This window comes from Tursiops truncatus, chromosome 17 (genome assembly GCF_011762595.2).
Source record: "Tursiops truncatus isolate mTurTru1 chromosome 17, mTurTru1.mat.Y, whole genome shotgun sequence".
NCBI lineage: Eukaryota > Metazoa > Chordata > Mammalia > Artiodactyla > Delphinidae > Tursiops > Tursiops truncatus.
This window is the reverse complement of record NC_047050.1, coordinates 71,576,933-71,599,270: the sequence shown is the minus strand read 5'-3', so window position 1 is coordinate 71,599,270 and position 22,338 is coordinate 71,576,933. Positions and strand designations below refer to the sequence as shown.

General features: G+C 46.5%; 1 long non-coding RNA gene across 2 annotated transcripts in view; it reads right to left on the bottom strand.

The window, feature by feature from the left end:
- The window catches only part of LOC109549446 (uncharacterized), a 282,692-nt gene that overhangs the window by 82,603 nt on the left and 177,751 nt on the right, over positions 1-22,338 (bottom strand). The window contains exon 5 of one of the 2 annotated variants that reach the window (XR_004522725.2): positions 3,365-3,560. The exons of the other annotated variant lie outside the window; for it this stretch is intronic. This is a non-coding gene — a long non-coding RNA (uncharacterized lncRNA). The remainder of the gene's footprint in view (positions 1-3,364; positions 3,561-22,338) is intronic. 2 annotated transcript variants of the gene reach the window in all.

Sequence of the window (22,338 nt, the reverse complement as noted above, 5' to 3'; positions counted from 1 at the left end):
ACCCACATATAGCTGTTTATTTATAAAGCACTTTACAGTTTGCATAACACTTATCGTAGGACTCATCATTATAACATCATTAAGTATCTGCTATTATTATTCCTACTCTCAGAAGAAGAAATTGAGGCTCAGAAAGGTTCATTGACTTGTTCAAGTCACAGAAGGAGAGTGGCAACCAGGACTAAATGCAGGTCATCCAACATCCAGGCTTGGGATTGCTTCCTGTATAACACTCTACCTTCAACAGTCATTCAACAAACACCTATTCAGCGACTACTAATAATGATGACTGTGTGTCCGCCATGTGCTTTGTGTTTTCCATACATTAGCTCATTAATTCCTCAAGCAACTGCCTGAAATATGTAAATATCAGGAAAGTTCATCAGATTTCCAGTTAATGACAGAGGATTGAAACAAGCTTTTATTTTTTCTCCATGCTAAAAATCCACTAAAATAATGATGGGGCTTCCCTGGTGGTGCAGTGGTTGAGAGTCTGCCTGCCGATGCAGGGGACACAGGTTCGTGCCCCGGTCCGGGAAGATCCCACATGCCGCGGAGCGGCTGGGCCCGTGAACCATGGCCGCTGAGCCTGCGCATCCAGAGCCTGTGCTCCACAACGGGAGAGGCCGCAGCGGTGAGAGGCCCGCATACCGCAAAAAATAATAATAATAATAATGATGAATGAGATTTTTGAAAGGTCAGCTTACTACATGTCAAGTTCTCCTTTCTTTACCTGGATCACCTCAATTTTTTATTTTTAATAAATTTATTTATTTATTTTTTGGCTGCATCGAGTCTTCACTGCAGTGCATGGACTTTCTCTAGTTGCAGAGAGCGGGGGCTACTCTTGGTTGCGGTGCACGGGCTTCTCATTGCAGTGGCTTCTCTTGTTGCGGAGTACGGGCTCTAGGCACATGGGCTTCGGTAGTTGTGGCACACAGGCTCAGTAGCTGTGGCACACGGGCCCGCCTGCTCCGCGACATGTGGGATCTTCCCGGACCGGGGCTTGAACCCGTGTCCCGTGCATTGGCAGGTGGACTCCCAACCACTGCGCCACCAGGGAAGTCCCTGGACTACCTCATTTAATGCTCACAAAATCCTACAAGGAAAGTCTTCTTATTATTCTCGCTTTACAGATTAAAAAAATTGAGGCAGAGAGATGCTAACTAGCTTGCCCAAAGATACACAGTTAGAAGGCAGCGGCACTTCCCAAGCACTGCATCTTCAGGCCCTGTGCTCTGAAGCTCTACAACTGTAAAGGAGTAGAAAGTATTTAAACTCACAATGAAGATAGTACCTGCAGGAAATCCATTAGCGGTTAAGGGATTTCATCAAGGTTCTGGGAAATAGCACGGAGAAAGGTGACTGATGGCACAGGATGGATGGAGCCTCCGCTCTGTGCAGTAGCAGAGTGACATGTGCATGACAAAACTATATCCTGTAACGCAAAACTCTGGAGAAGTCCAGGACTTTGGAGTGGTAGGTGAGACTGATAGGGGGCTGAAACCAAGGTTCACCAAGATAGGGGGGCTGGAACCAGGGAAATTAGCTAAAACACTGGGCTCAAAATAGTTTCCTTTCCTCCCCAGACACAACCTCTGTGAGCAGAGCACTGCCATCCAGGTGTGTAACCTGTCTTCCTAACCTCAAACCTCCACTTCAGGCAGAACATCTGGCTGTTCTTTTTACCTGAAGATTTTGAGTGATACCTCCCCCCGAAAGGATCCCTAGTTGAGAATTTGAGATTCTCCAAGCATAGTAGCTAAAAATATAAAGAGCTAAAAACATATGAAAGAAAAGAGACATTGCTATAGGGTCTAACATTTTACTAACAAGTTATCACATTTTAAGTCACCACAATAAAGAAAAGTCTCTAAAAGCTTCTACAGAAAAGTTCTCATTTTAAGATGGTGGAGTAAATGCATTTTGGCTACCTTCTCCTTCCAAAAATTTCCCCCAATAACAGTAAGAGCTAGAAAAAAAGCAATGCATTTCATCTTCAATGAAACTAAAAGACATCTTAACACACTATATGGGAAGATGGACTACAGAAGGAGGAAAACAAATGACTTAGCAGAGAGAACATTTCAACCTAAGTGCCTGCAAAGAGAGGAATCAACCCAATTTGCCCCTCCAGAAACAGAGAAAGGCTTAGAAACTAACAGGACAGGATGGGGTATCAAAGGAGGCACAGGTGAGAAGGGTGGTGTGAGCAGCTGAACACAGAAGAGTGAAAAGTGTGAATAACAACAGTTTAGACGCTTGGGTCCTCGTCCCAACCCCTGTCCTACCCTCTAAGACACCATAGGTATTCTTCTCTTTGAGTCTATACTTTGCTGAAAATAGGTTAAAAGTAAATGCTTATAAATATGTAAATGAGGTGGGGACCGTCCACTGTCCCTTGATTTGAGGATCATTCTACAGAAAAATAAACCTACTCCAGGAAAAGCTTATAAATCTCTAATGAAAATGTCACCTGGCCTCTACTGCCCTTCACTGGAGACCACCAGTGCACTCAGGGCCTACACCTGGGTTTAAGCACCTTTACTCATTAATGTGAACAGGCAGTTGAGAATTACTAAAAATTGGGAAAATCATCCTACTTGATAAAAGAGATCTGAACACAGAGGCAACAGGATTAATGTAGAGAGCATAAAAAACCTCAAAAGTGTAATTAATATCATCAGAGAAATAAAAGGAGATATTATAATCCATAAAACAAGAAAAGTGCAATCATAAAAAGTACATTCAGAAAATAATTTAGAGTTCCGGGAAATTAAAAATATGATGAGTCAATTTTTTTAAAAAGATTCAAAATAAGTGCTTGACAATAAATTCAAGAAAGTTCCCCAGAAAGTAGAATAAAAAGACAGGCAACGGATAAAAAAAAAAAGAGGAAAGACAAGAAAATTAAAAGATTAATCCAGGAGGTTGAACATCCCACTAATAAAGAGTTTTCAGAGAGATCATAGAAAATAGAAGGAGGACATTATCACAGAAAAAAAATGCAAGAACATTTCCTAGAATGGAGATACACAAATTCTCTCTGAGTCATAAGTAAAAATTATAAAAGTCCAAAGTCCAAACTAAAGTATATCACTGTGAAACTTCAGAATAAAAGAAGATCCTTAATGCTCCTGTAGGGGAAAAATTACATTAAAAAGTATGGGAATATGAATGGCATTGGACTTCCCCATAGAACATAGGGAGCTAAGAAAATGAAGCAATTACTTCAAAATTCTAAGGGAAAATAATTTACACCTTAGACATCGATAGCTACCCAGATTGTAAATCGAGTGTGAGCATCAAGTGAAAAAATGTTTTAACATGTCAAGTCTCAAAAATGCAATTCCCACTCACTTACCCTTTCTCAGGAAGTTACTGGAGGAGGTGTTCCAACAAAATGGGAAGGTAAACCAAGGAATGGAAAACCCACTTCAGGGGCGTGGGGAAGGGAGCCCTGAGGATGATGGCAGGTGGATGTCTGGGATCACAGCTAAGGATTCATTTAGAGAGCAGTGGGTCCCAGGTAGCAACAGGAGGATGAAGGCACCAGGAGGCTGCAGGAGAAAAATAGGATGGATGGAGTATTTGATAGGTTTGATGATGTGGAAAATTGACCCACCTCTACATCATTTAGTAGAGCTGTTACAGGGTGTAAGAAAATAGCCAAATGATAAGAGCAAACACATAAATAGTGCTTACTCTTTTTCAGGCACTGTTCCAATTATTTTACATATATAAACTAAGTAAATGAAAAATTAGGCAATTAATAATTCAAGGAAAAACTAAAAACTTTGAAAAAAAGGAAATGTAGTCATCATGCATTACTAGGCTCAGTAGTGGACAGTGTATATAATTATAGCAATAAAGTGACTTGATATAAATTTGGATTTTAAAATGTGACCTAACTATTTTGAGAGAATAAGGTAGAAGAGCTTGAAAAGAGCACAATTCCTCACTTGCTACCTTAAGCGGAAATCCATCGAAAATGCCTAAAATATACTCCAGTGTGACCCCATCTTAAGTTAACTAATTACATCTGCAATGATTCCATTCACAAATAAGGTCACATTCTGAGATGCCGGGGATTAGGACTTTAATATATCTTTTGGTGGGGGACACAATTCAACCCATAATGGTCCCCTATAAAGGAATGATCATCAGAATAGTGGTGGGTGTCTTGCCAGCAGCACTGAATATTAGAAGACCAGGGAGGGACTCCCCTGGTGGCACAGTGGTTAGGACCGCCTGCCAATGCAGGGGATGCGGGCTCGAGCGCTGGTCCAGGAAGATCCCGCATGCCGCGGAACAAGTAAGCCCATGTGCCACAACTGCTGAAGCCTGTGTGCCTAGAGACTGTGCTCCACAACAAGAGGCCACCACAGTGAGAGGCCCGCGTACCACAGTGAAGAGTGGCCCCCGCTCACCGCAGCTGGAGAGAGCCTGCGCACAGCAACAAGGACCCAACACAGCCAAAAATAAATATAAATAAATTAAAAAAAAAAAAAAGAAGACCAGAGAGCATGTTCTAAACATTGAGGTCAAGTCACTTCCAGCCTTACCTAACCCAACCAGGAAATAAATGTGTGTTCACACATTCAAGGGCTCTGAAAATTTACCTACATTGTGGGAAGTAAAGAAGGATGTGCTCCAGCAAAATAAGGAAGGAACCCAAGAAAGAGGAAAATATGGAATTCAGGAAACAGAGGTCCCCAGTCAGGCGAGGGTACAAGGGATGTCCAGAATGGTGGCCATGCCACCCAGAAGGGAAACTGGTTCAGCCTGGAAAGGATGATAATGATTTAAATAAAACTGCTTAGTAGAATATTTGATCAGCTGGAACTCTTGGAAAAAATATGAAGGAACATTATAAAGGAGATTTTGCAATAAGAAAAATAAAAGTATGATAACCAGAAACTTTAGGGAAAAAGAAACTAGACATAAAAACTATATAAGAAAGAAAATAAAATCATAGTGTACCACCTGACTTTAGAGCAAATTTTAAATAGTCATAATACTGAAAACCCTGCTAAAAAGTTAAATGATTGTTGTCATATAAATTTGTCCAGAAAATGTGCAAATATATGAAGGAGTTAAATCCTAATTAATTATAACAATACATCAATAGATGCTATCTAAAATGTGCAAAAGCAAAAGAGTAATATAAGAAATTATATTTAGAAATATGGAGATAACCACCAAAAGAAACAGTTCAAAGAGTTAAAAATGTTGGCTCCTTAGAAGCAGGACAGAGGTGGGGAGAGCAGGCAATGGCTGCCCTTTTCATTATAGAAATGTTTTATTCTATTTAATTTTTTAAAGCCCAGTGACGTATTCAAATTACTACAAAAGGCCCAGGTAATTCACAGACAACTACACAATCAGTAAGTGTCAATACTAGGATTTGCTATTTTCTACTTAAGCCTGACTCTTTCCAGTATACTTTGCTGCCCACTAATAATAGGCTCTGTGACTTACCCTCAGGACACACAGGGGAACAAAAACTGTCCATGCCCTGAAGGACATCCCAGTCAGTATGAGAGTATGGAAACAAGATATACATATAATTAAATGTGATGCAAGAAAGGCCAAATCAGAGATATGTATAAAGCATTAGGATTTGATAAAGAAACAACCTTGAATGTGGCTTTGAAGACTTTTATGATCTTTCCAGGATATATTGCCCAGGGTGGGCGGGCAGTTCTGCAAAACCAGGAAAATAAATTCCTGTCTCCTAGGATTATTTACACCCAAAGGGGCTCTTTGGACATTGATTCAGGCAATTCTGCAGCTTCAGCTTCTTGGTAAGTAGAAAGACCAAAGGTCCACAGCCTGGAGCACAGTGGAATCCAAGGTATAAGCTGTGGCCAAGACTTAGTGTCCTGAGATTTCCAGTGTTGAATGTTAAGACACACTGGTAATGAACATGTCATAAAACAGGTGGAGGTAAGTTTTCTGAGCCAGGCTGCTCCCACACTGGACTGGAGAAGGACAGGTCTGCTTTCCCAGGAGCAAGTTAGCAAGAAGAGGTGAGGGAGACGTAAACTCTCTGTACATAAATTCAGAAGGGTGAGCAAAGGCTGGCAGAATGATAGATAATTCTCTGCATTTGGTGTACATATGCTGAAGCCGAAAAGCAACCATCAGAGCAGAGCAAAGAAATAGAATGTGGCACAGTGGGGAAGAATGAGAGAAAATAGAACCCTGTTGATGAAAGTATATGATCCAGCAGAACCAAAGCTAAGATGGCAAATAGATTTAACCCATCCCAAAGTTCACCATTTGATCTGCACTGCCTGGAACAGACTTAAGAAAGATTTTAAAGGTGCTCAGGGCTTGGTAGGAAAGAGCTCTGTGACGGATGAGCATTGCCTGCGGCTGGCGGCGAAGGGGGATGAGATGGCACATGGCCTTAAATTCCCCATCCTGCCTTTAAAGATTCTCAGCAAATGGATTCACCCCTTTCCAGGGATCAGAATTCTAAAGTGTTGGGAAGTGTGCATTTTAAGACACAGGAAACAAAAGACGCTTAAAGTTCCTTTCACATGGCCATGGTGCATACTTGCATTACCTTCACAAAATGAACGAACCTAACTCAAGCGACGCTTTTCATTAAAAAAGAAAACAAAACGAAGGAACCTCACTGTTGTTATTTAGGTCAATTTCCATCCAGTTTTATGTATATGAATACACTCAAACATGGCATCACTTTTGGATGAGAAAATTGTAGAGTACATAGTGTTCACTTCATAGTTTGGGTTTAGTGAGACTCAATACAGCTGAGGATTTCCTTTCATTTGTACCTCATCAAATCGGTAAATGTCTATTTGAAGCTAAAGCTGGATGTTGAAAGGGCCTGTCTATTAAAAGTGTTCATGCTAAGACTGAACTGCCTGCTAACACTGAACTTTGGGCTAATTAAACATTTCTTGAAATGCTGCCCTTAGACAAAATGGAGACCATTCTTCCAAAGTTCCCCAAGAAACAAGCTTTGGAACCAACCAACCACACACACACACACACACACACACACACACACACACACACACTGCAAACTGTTACAAAGTGACAACTCGTTACAATCAGTGATTGGTTAATCAGGAGACTTGATAATTTACTAAAATAGTCCTACAGCAAATTTGTCAACTATGAAGTTGGGTTTCAGTGAATGGATTTTTAATTGAGTTGAACTAGCACCCCCTTTAAACATTTTGGAATTTGGGGTGGATGTGGCCATTTTACAGAAGGAGCCAGAAGGCTTCTTGGAGGAAAACACCTCAACTCTCATCCCATTTAGAAAAGAAAAGCTAAAGAAACCTGTCGGGTTGAAATGGGATAGTCTCAGCCAACATCTTCTGATGAGTAAGGACCCCAGGAAAGGCACTCACTCTGAGGATGAGAGCAGAAAGGACTGGACTAGTGTCCTGAACAGAGCCCAGAGAGGAGAAGATGACAGTCAGGGTTGACTCTGGGGACCTTAGAGGGAGCCGTGGACTTTCTGAGAAGTATGGGGAATCTCACGCTTCAGTTATTTGCAAAAATAAGGGGATGTATCTGCGCCCCAGCTGGTGACACGAACCAAACTCTTCCCATGAAGAATGGAGTCTGCATACAGGGACATCCTGCTGGGATGTGCTGTATGTGACAGATGGACAGAGAACAGATTCTCAGTGGATGTCTATTGTTTTGCTTTGGAAACGGAAATAGAAATGAGAACTGAGTCCCTACACTTAGTTTTTATTGAGGAGAGAAGATGAGACAGGAGAAATAAAGAATGTGATGAGATCCTTGGACTTCGGGGGGAAAATGACTTGGTAGCAGAATAATATTTGTCAAACTTTAGTCCTCTGCAAACAACCTTCACAATTGTTATCATATCTATATGTACTACACCACCTACCCTATGATTTACTTAATATATATTTTAATTGGCTCACATTTTTTTTCCATTTACAATCTATTTATAAATGAAATTCTATATTATGGGTTTTATGTGGTGGTTATTATTTTTCTAATACATTAAATGTAAAATGTCCATTTATGTAATGCCCCAAATCATTTCAAATACCATCTTTGGCGTGTGTTCCAAACTGTGCGAAACATTGGGACAGCACAGAGAAAACGTACTGGGAATCAGATAGTCACATGTCAAATACCCATTCTGCTGACTGAACCCCTATATGATGTGATAAACTTGACCTGTCTGAGGCCCAGTTTCCTCACCTGTAAGATGGAGTATAATGCACACATTGCCATTTCTGCCTGGGCTGCTCTCTGGGAATCACTGCACGGTTCTCCTTTCCTGCCGCCCCCAACCCACATGGGGTTTACAGCAGTCATGTTTCTTGCTGCAATACCTTTTCCCTCCAGCTGCAGCCGATTGTCCCTTTTCCTGGGTATTTAGAATTGGTACAGAGAGAAAGGTCTGTTGAGTGACTGCATCCATGACATGTAAACTCAGGACACCCATGTTGCTACCCTGTTGTTTTATTGAGAGAGAGAGGCAGGCACAGGTGCACACTGAGATGCTCAAAGAGGAGCAGAGATGGGGCAACAGCAAGATGCCCAAAACATCCCAGTTTGCAGGCTGTGGTTTGAGAATCTTCAGCAGGTTTCCTAATAATTCTTGCTCTTGGGCTGCCTGAAGCACTCTTTTACCTTAACAGTAACCCCCTCACGTTTTCTGGGGTTTAAATTACTTTGACTTAATTTCTACTACTGGCTTGCAGAGGAAATAAAGCTAATGTGTGGGGTTAATAACTTCTCATCCAGATTCTTCTTAGAAGCTTCAGCAAGGGGACTTCCCTGGTGGCATAGTGGTTAAGTATCCACCTGCCAGTGCAGGGGACACGGGTTCAAGCCCTGGTCTGGGAAGATCCCACATTGCCGCGGAGCAACTAAGCCTGTTCGCCACAACTACTGAGCCTGTGATCTAGAGCCCGCGAGGCACAACTACTGAGGCCACGTGCCACAACTACTGAAGCCTGGGCACCTAGAGCCCGTGCTCCGCAACAAGAGAAGCCACCGCAATGAGAAGCCCGCGCACCACAGCGAAGAGTAGCCCCTGCTCGATGCAACTAGAGAAAGCCCGCGCGCAGCAACAAAGACCCAACACAGCCAAAAATAAATAAATAAATTTATTAAAAAAAAAAGAAGATTCAGCCAGAAGGAATACTCAAAGGGGCTCTCAGAAGGGACGGTTATTATCATCTCTGTGACATTCCACTACGTATCTTCATCTTCCTCCATCTTTCCTGACTCCTGAGGACCAAAGAGGAAAGTGCTCTCAGGGGTGAGAGAAGATAGTAACAGGAGAGGAGGCTGTGAGTAAGAAACCCAGGACCTTTGTGAAGACACAGGTAGGATGTGCAACAAAGCCCATTATGAGAAGCTGCTCATGAGCCTCAGGTATTATTAGGCAGGAGGTGCAAACCTTCGAACCTGTGTTCTGTCCCCATTACGCCTTCTAGAGGAAGCACAAGGAAGGGTGAGAAGAACACAAAACCAAGGACAAATTTTGACTCCAACGCCTATCAGCTCTGCCACCCTGGCATCGGGGCTGAGTTTGCTCTTTGAACAAACTGGGAAATTCCCACCCAGGTCCAGGATGATGGGAATATACGTAAAAGAAACGATGTATTTCCAAGCAGCAAATACAAATTAAGCACCCAGGAAAGGTTGGCTTTCTTCCTCCCTCCCTCCCTCCTCCCCTTCCTGCCTCCTATTAGGTGTTGTAGAAAATGCCCAGGCTTGGGGTGGTCACTTAGAAGAGATGGAGGGGTCTGGGAGGCATCCACTGCTCTCTGTGTGTCCATAAGCCACTTTCTCAACAGGGTGGGAAAAATGACCACAGTCTCTCTCCTCCCTGGGGCCTGACTCCTCCCCTCTGGTCCCCCTACTCTTCCCCTAGTCTCTGTGTGGATACCTCCTTCTTATCCTTCCTACTGTAGCTCAGACTTAGCTTCCTCTGTGAGGCTCCGCATTCTTTTTTTTTTTTTTGCAGTACGCAGGCCTACTCACTGTTGTGGCCTCTCCTGTTGCGGAGCACAGGCTCCAGACACGCAGGCTCGGCGGCCATGGCTCACGGGCCCAGCCGCTCCGCGGCATGTGGGATCTTCCCGGACCGGGGCACGAACCCGTGTCCCCTGCATCGGCAGGCGGACTCTCAACCACTGCGCCACCAGGGGAGCCCGAGGCTCCGCCTTCTTGCTCGTAGACCATATCATGATTTGTAATTACACATTGATTTGTTTGCTCACCTGTTTAGTTAACGCCTCTCCCTCCTTCTGAACATCTGTTTGGACATTTCTCTGACTGCTCACCCCTCCCTGGCCCCAGTGAAGTGTCTTCTGCCCTGTTTTCCCTGTTGCCTGGCTTGCTTCTTCTCACTCCATGACAGCTGGCTGGGCAGAGATCCCAGTGTGCCTTGCAGCCGTGTCTGTCCCAGTGAGGACAGAGGTAGAAGGGGGAGCAGAGGGGATAGTGAAACTCACAGCTCACATCTGGACCAGTGTGGAACCCAAGTGCTTTTATTCCAAGTCTATGCCTTCACACTGAGTGGCTGCTTCCTCGAGTTCCCACAGCATATTTCTCGCAAGAACTCTGCAAACCATTGTAGAAGGGACAAACCTGAGCTACATCCAGCTGTTGATTCTTTAGTATGAAATGGCTTTGAATCCTTCTTGAAGTACACTTTTCCCGCAGGCGTATTTAGCAGGGCTGGAAGGGAGAGACCAGGCGGGGGGAGGTGGAGAGAGAACCCAGGAAAGGGGTATAAGGAAGGTGCCAGTGAACGGGGACTCTCCAAAGCGGGCTGGGGTTGAGACCACCTACCCACCTCCACCCTCCTTTATCTGATTTCCTATGAAACATGTACTGACCATTTACAATGCACTAAACCCTGCGCAACGGGTCCAGACCTGTGCCAGGATCTAAGGGGAAAATTTAAGTTCAGAGCATCTCAGACCCAGACAATTAATAAAAATCGGTGTTATGAATTAATGAATTCACTAGTTTTCTACAACAGTGCAAGAACTTTCATAAACAAGAAAGATCAACCTGACTAAGTGCCCATTTCCTGATACTGAGGGTCCTGAAGTTGATTTCTAGAGACAATCCTGTTTCCTGCCCGCATGTGAACACAAGCAGTTCATAGCTCTGGTTTGAAGCTAAAAGTTTTTTCTTTTTTTCCTTTACATGGTTTAAAAAAAAAAAACAGATCATTTTCTGCTAGTGCACAGACATCTGAAGAAAGGAAAAAGTCGGAAGATATTCTTATCTGGAGACAAAAGTGAGCGGTCCCATACCCCACCCCCATCATTTCCCCATGTATCCTTTTCCTCACTTTACTTCACCTGCAAATGGAGGGGGGATAAAAAGCTCTTTTTTTTTTTTTTGGAAAACCACCTTGCCTCTAAAAATGTCATCTCGCTCATTTCCTTTTTCTCCCAACTCCCTTTTAGTTCAACACCTAGGCATTGGGAGAAAAGAAGGAGATCTTTGGGAGGATTTTGGAGAAGCAGTGGGCAGTGGGTGAGTGATAAACTGCACTGGACCTGAAGCCGGAGCTGCTCCAGCCAGACTCTGCCCTTCCGGCCGGGCAAGTTACTCAGTTTTCAGATCCTCATTTTTCTCATCTATAAAATGAGGAAATGAATCCTCAACTTCAGAATCTTGCAAAGCTCCCTTACCCAACCTCTCCGTGTACCTTGTCCACAATTGTGAACCCAGAACCGTTTACAGGACTTCAAGAAAAATGTGTTTCATGAAAAGCAAGGGTGTCTATGAACATGTAATAGGAAGGTCTGATGCCAAAAGGTGAAATTCAAAGGGCTCAGGAAGCAGCGAAGCCCAGACACTGACTGAGAGTGTGAGTCTGAACAAAGCTGGCCAGAGTTAGCCTGGCATAACTAGCAACAGTATCGCTGCTGGTATTGTCGCTATTATTGCCGCGACTATCTTATCAGTATTTTCCAAGTGCTTTAGTTCTTCCAAATGTCGTCACGGAGTTTGTGCGTTTCACCCGCACAACCACTTCATAGCATTGGTCACAAGGTTACGATGATTTGTACTTATAAGGGGTCAGAGCCCAGCAGGCTGAGATGCTCACTCAAGCTCACACTGACAGAAAGCGAACAGACACCAGCTCTGGGCTCCAGGATCTCCAGACTCCTGTGCTGAGGCTCTCACCACCATCCTATCCCACCCACTCTTAGTCCGGGCCTCCCAGGAGGGGAGACTAGGGCAGCTGGGACTCCTAACGAGTGATTCTCCACTAAGACCCTCAATGGCCATAAGGATAAATCGCTCAGTTCCAGGACTACACCAAGCCAGCAGTCAGCTCCCTCGGGAACAGTGAGCTCAAAACTGTGGAACACAGCTGACCACTTACCAGCATCAAGGACCCTTGTCCAATATGCTGCCCTTGAGGAAGGACTTGGACTTATTTCCCAGCAAAGATCAAAAACTGTGTAGAATTTACAATATTCAACACTATTTTGTTCAGACTAGCAAAAGGAGGGCTGTCATTTTCTCTTTCTATCTCTGTTTCTCCCTCCCATCCTCTTCTCTCTCTCTCTCTCCTTTCTCCACCTACCCCCTCTCTCTCTCTCTCACACACACACAGACACACACAGACACACACAGCCTTTGAGACAAATTCTTTCAGATGCTGCTTACCATTCAAAGTAGATGCACATGCTCACGGTCAGCTGAGGGCTGTGAAATGCAAGTGACATAATATTTTCCAACATCAGTTCCCAAAATTACCGCTTGGATCAAGAGAGCTGAAATGGGGTGAGCTTTAGTTGTGGAAAGGGCTGCCGCCAGGCAGGGAAGTAACAGCTACTGGTGGTTGACTGCCTTCTACATGCTAGGGTTGTCATCACCAGCTTCTCATTCAATCCTAGGAGTCCTAGGAGGTAAACATTACCAGCCCCATTTTACAGCTGAGGAAACTGAGGCTCAGGGAAGCTAAGTGAATCAGTCAAGGCTACAGAGCTAGTAAGGGCAGAGCAGGATTCAAACATGGGCCAGTCTGATCCCCAAGCCCGTGGTCTTTTCAGTACAGTGTGCAGTGAGTACAGAAGAATCTTTATCAGAAGTGAAGAGGTTAGATAAAGCACTCATCACCCACCTCCCTAGGCCCCAAAGCAAGAACTAGACTCATCTTGTTTATTCCACGTGCATGTATGGGGCATCCACTCTGTGCTCAGGCTACAAACTTAAGAAGGACGTGTTCTCCAGGAGCATGAAGGAAGAAACAGATCTATGTAGGGACATAGTGAGGAAAGGGGAATGTCCAAAGGGATGGGGGTGAGAAGGGGTGTGTGGGGCACAGAGGAAAGGCCCACCTATGGAAGGGGTGACACAATGTGTATTAAAAGATGGGTGGAAATGTGTCCAATAGTCAAGGAACGTTCTGGAGGGAACACAACCCAGGCTACGTCTGGATGGCATGGAAGAGAATGGCAAGTTCTGGAGGCTTGGTATTGAGAGTGATGCAACGTAAGGCTGTTAAGATAGTTAAACTATAGCTCACACCACAGTGAAATTTCCCTCCCAGGAGGTCACTGCGAGCAGGTTCTTCTCAAATTAACATCAGAGTCACCTGTTTCGCTAACAACCATGCAGATTTGGGAGGGGCCTGATCCCAGAGGTTCCGATTCCATAGGTCCCAGCTGGAGCCTGAGAATCTGAATTTCTAAGTAGATGCTCGTGTTGCTAGTTCTCTTCTGCCTGACCTTCCAGCAGAGCCGGCCTGAGCCGTCCCCCTTGCCAGTGATTGGTGAAGGGATGAGCACAGGACCCAGTTCTGGTCATTGAGAAAAAAGGGGATCTTCACTCCTCAACGAGGAGAGCCACAGGAATAACCTTCGTCCTCTACAAAGTATCTCGTCCAAAGGCAGCACCTGAAACTTCGGTAGCCATCCGGGTCCTGATGCAAGGATGGAGTCAGAACCAGGGACAGTGGTGGAGAAGTGGTGAACACCTGGGTCTTTGATGGCATCATCAAGCCCCTAAATCAGCCAGTGGGAGCCCACTTCAACGGGAGGGGATTCTGTGGCTCGGATTAGCCAGGGATGGGGGCGGGGAACGTATGTCAGTGGTGATGGAAGCAGAGTTAAGAAGGAACATGGTGCCCCTGGGAAAAAGAGGAGGCAGCCTCTCTTGCCCTGAGCAGAGGAGTGGGGGAAAGCAGGGTAATTAGAGAGGACGCTGGCAGATCATGGAGTCCCCCGAAAGCCGGCTTGAGAAGAAAGTTCTGACAAGCAAAGAGGAGGTGTCATCGATGTTCGGGATTGCGCAAAGGTCATGGTAAAATGGGTGTTAACACTGATTGCTCGGGACTGCCCTGGTGGCGCGGTGGTTGGGAATCCGCCTGCCAATGCGGGGGACACGGGTTCGAGCCCTGGTCCGGGAAGATCCCACATGCCGCGGGGCAACTAAGCCCGTGCGTCGCAGCTACTGAGCCTGCACTCTAGAGCCCCCGAGCCACAACTACTGAGCCTGCGCACCACAACTACTGAAGCCCGCGCGCCTAGAGCCCATGCTCCACAACGAGAAGCCACTGTGATGAGAAACACATGCACCACAACAAAGAGCGGGAGGCCGCAACTAGAGAAAGCCTGTGCGCAGCAACGAAGACCCAATGAAACTAAAAATAAATAAATAAATTTATTTAAAAAAAGAAAGGACTGATTGCTCACTGAAATTGATTTCCCCTGTGGGGAAAGGGTAGAGAAATATAATCATTATTATAGTAACACTTGGTGAGCACCTCTGGGTGTCAGGCAATACACTGATAAATTCCACCTCACGACCATCCAGCTGGGAAAGGGCACTGCGCCACTCTAGTGGGGGAGCCAGATGTGAAGAATGGTTTATACCATGGAGAGTGGCTGGGCCACGCGGACTCAGAAGACCCCATGGGAGTACCACCATGGGAGGGGTCAGTTCCAGTGCAGCAGGAAGAAGTGTCAGAAAATGAAATTTTTCATAAAGAAATATAACTTGCACTGAGTCTTGAAAGAAAGGTAGGTATCAGCCACTTAAAATAAGGTAAAAAATCGTGACAGCACTTCTAGCAGAGAGTACTGCCTAATAAGCAAAGGCATGGAGGTGTGAGATGGCCTGATGTCTGGAACCACCAGAAGCTCTGGCTGGGATCAGGGTGAGGGTAGGAGATGGACAGGGAGGCCAAGTACACCCTACTGTAGAGTATGAGTTTCTCCTCTGAACTCAGAGAGCCATTAGATAGTGTTAAGTTTGAAAGTGACAAGACCAGACGTGAGTCTCAGAAAGATTGTGCTGGCAGCGGCATGGAAGCTGGAATGAGGGTGTGAACGTGGAGAATGAGAGAAACTTGAAGTTAGAGAAATCTTTACATGGGATGCTGGGTCTCTGTGGCCTCTGGACATTGTGTCACCTGACTGCTTGTCTATAGATGTCCTGCGGTGGGTTGTAAGCCCTTGAAGAGCAGGGAATAGGTCCATTTATTCACTACGGTGTTCCTCACAGCTGTTAGACACTCAATAAACATTTTGTGGGTTAATAAGGCGACCAGTTCTCCAGACAGCATCTCATTGAGTTCTTGCTCCACGTTAGTCCCTGTGCCTGGCGCCAGGGCACAGAGATGGTGCTGGGCAGGGATTCTCATACTTTTTCTTCCATCACCTCCTTTGGCAGTCTACAGAAACCAATGACAGCTTCTCAGAACAATATTTTTTTTAAGTTTAATTTTTTTACTAGTTATCTATTTTATACCTATTAGTGTATATATGTCAACCCCAATCTCCCAATTCATCCCACCACCACCACCACCCCCCGCCCCGCATTCCCCGCTTTGTGTCCATACATTTTCAGAACAATTTTTTTTTTTTTTTTTGTGGTACGCAGGCCTCTCACTGCCGCGGTCTCTCCCATTGCGGAGCACAGGCTCCGGACGCGCAGGCTCAGCGGCCATGGCTCACGGGCCCAGCCGCTCCGTGGCATGTGGGATCTTCCCAGACCGGGGCATGAAACTGTGTCCCCTGCATCAGCAGGCGGACTCTCAACCGCTGTGCCACCAGGGAAGCCCCAGAACAGTATTTTTTAAAGAAAAAATTTAAGATTACAAAGGAAACCAATTACATCAAAATGTAGTTATCAAAATATTAAAAATGAAAGTGGTAGTATAATAATTTATGCACATCATAATTAACACGTTAAATAATGAGATTGATCAGCTGTCTCATAACAACTCTGATTTCAAGGTAGTGAGTGTAAATGATATTTTGAGATATCCATAATGTAATAGGAAAATATATATCATTTCTGTTGGTAGTAAGTCCCAGGTATTGCAAATAATACTGTAGTTTGGTATTACATTGCTACTATGTTGCCACGTAGTAGCAATGAACGACTTTTCAGGCAGATCACTGGTTCTCAGAGTGTGGTCCCAGCAACACAGGCATCATGTAGGAACCATCTGATATGCAAATTATCTCCTCAGCTCTACTGAATCAGAGACTCTGGGATTGGGGCTACAGTGACTGGCTCATCCCAATTTGCTGAGGAGGCCCCTAATTTTAGCACTGAGAATCCCACATCCTAGGAACCCCTTACTCCCAGACAAACCAGGATGGCTGTTTGCCCTAGTGGAGGGCCATCAGTCTGTGTTTAAGGAAGCCCTCCAGGTCATTCTGCACATTTGAGAACCACTGACATGGAAGTTAGTGAAATAAAGATGAATTTCTCCTATTCAACTTAATGGAAGCCCTGAATTCCATGGACCCAGGAAAAGAAGCTCCAATTTAAACAATAGCTCTGCCCTCAAGGAATACACTTTTCAGAAGAGGAGGCAATCATTAGGCAGACAACTGTAGTTCAGTGTGAAAAGAGCCTGGAAACGTAAGCCCAGGCAGTGCTGGGAGCTTGAAGCAAGGGCATCTTTCCAACAGGATGCCTCTGTCTAGGGAGTAGGGAGATGGGCTGTAAGATGATGATGATCATCATGATGATGGAGGAAGAGGAAGAGGAGGAGGAAAAAATAAGTTAATATATATTTAGTGCTTAACTCTTCCAGGCTCTGTTCTTAGTGCTTTATACTGTTATTTAATTCTTAGGAGGCAGATGCCATTATTATCCCCATTTAACAGGTAAGCAAACTGAGGCACAGAGCAGTTCAGAAACTTGTCCAAGGTCACACAGATAGCAAGAGGAGGTGAAAGTATTCTAGCCCAAGCAATCTGGCTCCAGACCTCATGCTCTTAACTACCATGTGATTTTAATGGTTATTTGGGTACTTGATTATTTTAAATGTTGTCATAAAGACCACAAGGGATTCCTTTTCCTCCCCTTCTCTGAAAATAAATTCAAACTTCATTGATATTCATAAACACAGCAAATGTGAAGGGTGTAAAGCTCACTAAGTCATGGTGTGGTTTCAGTTTTGGCATCTGGGGCTACTTGGGATCCATGGATGGAGACAGCTGTAGAGTGAGCTTCACAGAGCTTCTTTGTACCTTTGTCTGCTGATAGGGGTGGAGGCTGGGAGCAGGTGAGAGGGGAGAAAATCTAAAATAAGCATAGGGGTCCGATTTTAATTTTAAGACAGGATGGAGAAGTGGCAGGGCATGATCTAATTTGACCCTTGTGGAGAGGGAGGCAGGGATATTGAGAGGGGAATCACAGGTTGTGGTCTCAGGCCAGGTGGGTGCAAATCCTGTCCTGATGACCGGCAAATCGTGTAACCTTGACCAGCGTATTCAACCTTCCACTCTGGTCCTCAACGTTCTCATCTGCTCACTGGGGATGATGATATTCACATCATCTTTATTCTCATGGTAACAAAAGTCCTTGGACCGTGGTAGGTCATCAATAAATACATGTGCCGCTTCCCTTTCTTGCCAGTTAACATGGAAGGAAGTGGTGTCCTCACTCCAGGGCAGACGCTGTGCCAGGGCTGGGGACCCAGAGATGCCAGAGGAGTATTTAAAAGGTCAAAGTCTCCCACCCCAGAAACCCCTCCCCGACCATGACCAGCTAGAAATGCTGTGTGCCTAGGGGCTCCACTGTAACATATACTCCCCCATATATAAACACCCAAACACTGTTAGGACCCATCATGACTGCTTGACAGAAATCCTCCTATTATTCCCCATAAAATGTCACCCACCTGTCGGGAAAGAGACCTTCTTTCTCCCCTCCAATCCCTACCTGCCTTTGAAGGAGCCAGGAACCAGGCAACAGAATCTACAGACTCTCCCTCTTTGGGTGAGTTGATTTTTTTTTCTTTCTTAAATTGGAGGCAATTGGATATTTCCAGACAGCAGAAAGAACAGATTGAGGGTGAAGGCAAAATTGTTAAGGAGGAAGAGGGATGGTAGGTAAAGAGAATAGGAGGAATGACCCTCAAGATGAATAATGATAAATAACTGTTATATTAGCAGGCAATTTCTGGGCCAAGCCCTGTGCTAGGCACCTGAAACTCACATACTTCAGCTCCTATCCATGATAGATAACCCTCGGTGGTTTCATATAACATTCAGGATACAGTGGCCTAATGACCTAAACCATGGCCTCAGCCTCTGCAGTGACAGTCCCATCTCGGGCCACTTGGACCCTCTCACTCTACACTCCAGGCCTGAGTAACTCTGTGCAATTCCTAGGCAGTGTCACACCATCTCCAGACAGCTTTAGAGTGGCCCCTGCTCTCTGCCTACACTGACTTTCATCCTCACACCCTCTGTCTGGCCCTACACCCACACACGCGGTCTTTACCAGGCCAATATCTTCCTGATTTTCAGTTCTCACCTTGAGTACCACTTCCTCTGGCAAGCCTTCAATATCGCCCCAGAATAGGTCGTGACGCCCGTCCTTTATTTTCCCAAAGCACCCTGTGCTTCGCCCATCACTAGATGTGTCTCATGTATGGAGCTGATCTCTACACTCATCTGACCCCACCAGCAGACAGTGAGCTCTTTGAGGTCTGGGTGTTGCCTGGGGCTTGTCTTAGTGTGGTTCCCCCAAAGCAGCCTGAAACCAAGTCTCAGCTGCAGGCAGTTTGTATAGGAGATGAGTCTGGAAAGGAGGAGTGAGGCCGGCATCAGGGAGAATGAGATAAAGATGGGGGAAAAGCCAGTTTTGGCTTTCAAAGTTGTTGCTGTGGCAGTTGGGAGCTTGATTGGATGGGTTCAGAACTCCTTCCAGAACCATCCCTCTGAAGGACAGGGGAGGGAGTTTTTACCCACCAGTTTCTTTCCTGATAACATCATCCTTAGCCTAAAATGTTTCAGCGCTGCCCCATAGATTCCAAGAAGCTTTCAGCCCTTGGGCTGAGCACGGGCGGCTTTCCTAGATGCAATCACAGCCTCCCAGTCAGCCCTCACTGTGGAATCTTCTCTCGTCTCCTTTGGTGGGTCCTGCTTTGTCTCCTCTGGCCTCCGCCCGCCTTACCCTTCCCCCCCAGAGATCCCTTCCTCCACCTTCTTCATCCAACTCCTGCCCAAGACCCACTCAAGCTCTACCTTCTCTAAGAATCATCCCCAGATCTCTCGGCCCAATATTGTTCTCAAGCTTGGCTGCAAACCAAAATCTCCTGGGGAGCTTTAAAAAACAAAAAAACAATACTGACCCTTGGGTCGCACCACCAGAGATACTGAATTGATCTAGGATGGGACCTGGACAACATATTTTTTTAAATCTCCCCAGGTGATTTTACTATGCAGCCTGGGCTGAGAACAATTTGCATGTCTCTGTTGTTTTGTTTTTTTGTGGTACGCGGGCCTCTCACTGTTGTGGCCTCTCCCGTTGCGGAGCACAGGCTCCGGACGCGCAGGCTCAGTGGCCATGGCTCACGGGCCCAGCCACTCCGCAGCATGTGGGATCTTCCCGGACCGAGGCACAAACCCGAGTCCCCCACATCGGCAGGCGGACTCCCAACCACTGCGCCACCAGGGAAGCCCCATGCCTCTGTTTTAATTGCACTTCCTCTGGGTTTCCATAGGCCCTGTGTTCCCCCTCCTTATTACTCTTTATCTTCTGTTTATTTCTGTCTCCCCCGTCATCCGAGGGCACATCAGGGGCTGCACTCACATCGCTTCCCTCATATACCCTGTGCTCAGCTCACAGCACATGTGTGTTGAGGCTGCCATTCCCGCAAGCTGGGCTGCTTCTCTCCTCACCCCACCCTGCCCGCGCTATCCGGAGCCTCATTTTCCAGCCCCTGGAAACGCAGCCCGTGCGTGCTTCACTGCTGCCAAGATGACCGGCTCTTGGCGGCACCCTTCTCCGGCATTTCTCCTTCCATCTCCGCTCTCACAGCCTCTGACACTTGGGCTCTCCGGCACCCAACAGTTAGCAGTGGTGACAGCCGCTGCTTTACCTAAAAGCCCTTCAGTGAACTGCTAGGAAATCCCTGGAAATTGCTCCCTGGAACCCTCCCCACTCCCAGGCTCACTGCCCTGAAGAGGAAAGGCATCGGGGAGGAGCCGCTGCCTCCCCTCGTCTGGGCAGGGACCCTGCAGACCTCAGAGGCCAAGGGGTCCAGGTCTCTTCCTCCAAAGCACATTCAAATCTCTGAGCCCATCTCGCTCTGCCATTCCAAGTCATTGTCACTTCTGTTTCCACATTTGTTTTAATCTTCAGGGGCAGAAGGACTGTCATCCTCACTCTGCAGATAAATGAAGATCAGCCAGAGACTCTCCCATCTCAGCCTGGCCTCTTCCTAGCTGTGCGGCCTTAGGTTACTTAACCTCACACATTAGAATAAGCACAAACAAGGAGTTTCCATCACTGTCACCACGAGCTAAACGTGGGACACAGGGCGGAGGTGATGTAGCCTCGTGCTACAGACATGAAAGACAGTCCCCAGAGTCTGTGGTCTAGTAGGAGAGGCAGATCAGCAAATAGGCAATTACAAAGGAGTGCAGTAAGTGTTAAGACAGTGGGTCCCCTAGGTCACTAACTCTACATGCAACAGGGGCAAAAGGCAGGAAATTGTGGTCAGAGGGGTTTCCAGAGAGGGCGACAGCCAAGCTGAACCTTGTACTGGTTGGCCAAAAAGTTTGTTCGGGTTTTTCTGTATGATGATGGGCAAAAACCCGAACGAACTTCTTGGCCAGCCCGATAGAATTGGCCACAGGGAAGGGGAGGGTCTGGGGAGGAGGGGACAACGCTGCTCCAGGCCAGGCGTACAGCGTGTGCAAAGGCCTAGCGCATCTTAGTCCACCTCGTGTCCCCAAGGCCTGGCACGGTGGGCAAAAGCGGTGGGGAGGGCACCCAGGCGCTGGTCTGGTCTGCAGGGAACGCCTCACCTCTCTCTGATCTGCCGCTAAGGCAGCCCTGCCTCTGACGCCACTGATGATGGAGCAGCTGAGTCAAAAGGTGACACACAGCCATTGTTCCTCACCCTGGTGAGACCCTGGCTTTAGAGAGCCAGGTGACAGTTCCCTTCCAGGCTGTCACCAACGAGCCCTGTCATCTTGCATGTGTTTCTCACCCTTCTGAAGGTTCCTTATTCTCTTCTGCCAAAAGGGAGCGGTAAACCTTGGCCTCCTGGAGTGATGGGAGACAAACCGGGTGCCGGACCACCTGAGGACCCCTCAAATGCCAGCTCGTCTCTGTCACCCAGCCCCGGAGATGGAACGGGTCTCCAGCACGGCTAAGGGAGGACTGACTCCACACCCGCCCAGGGCCTCCCCGACACTCTGCTTTTGCTTCCCTGGAGCTGGTGTTGTCCACATGACCGCAGGAAGCAGCCCGACTCACAGCCCAGCCAGGAGCCCTACCCTTGCCCAGGGAGACCAGTGACTTCTAGGTTCCCTCTTCCCACCTAGCTTTGCCCTCAGCTCTGATGGAAGTGACGCTGGCTGATCAAGAGCTGTGTAGATCGATTTCCCCAAAAAGTGGTAATTGCAGCCTCCCTCCTGGAGACCAGGCCAGGGACCTGCATGGCCACAGCTAGAGACAGCTGCGCAGCTGCACCCACCCCACTGCAGGGGACGCCCCTGTGCGCCCACTCTCAGCCTGACCCCTCCCTTCTCCGTTTGCTCCAGGCGGCAGTGGACAGTATCTGGCCAGAGGTCAGCCACTCAGCACCCTAGACTCACTCTCTGTGGGACTTCCCTGGCAGTCCACGGGTTGAGACTTCGCCCTCTAATGCAGGGGATGCGGGTTAATTCCCTGGCCGGGCAGCTAGGATCCCACGTGCCTCTGGGCCAAAAAACCAAAACACAAAACAGAAGCAATACTGTAACAAATTCAATAAAGAATTTAAAAATGGTCCACATAAACAACAACAACAACAAAAATCTTGGAAAAAAAAAAAATCACTCTCTGCTCTGATGCCCTATG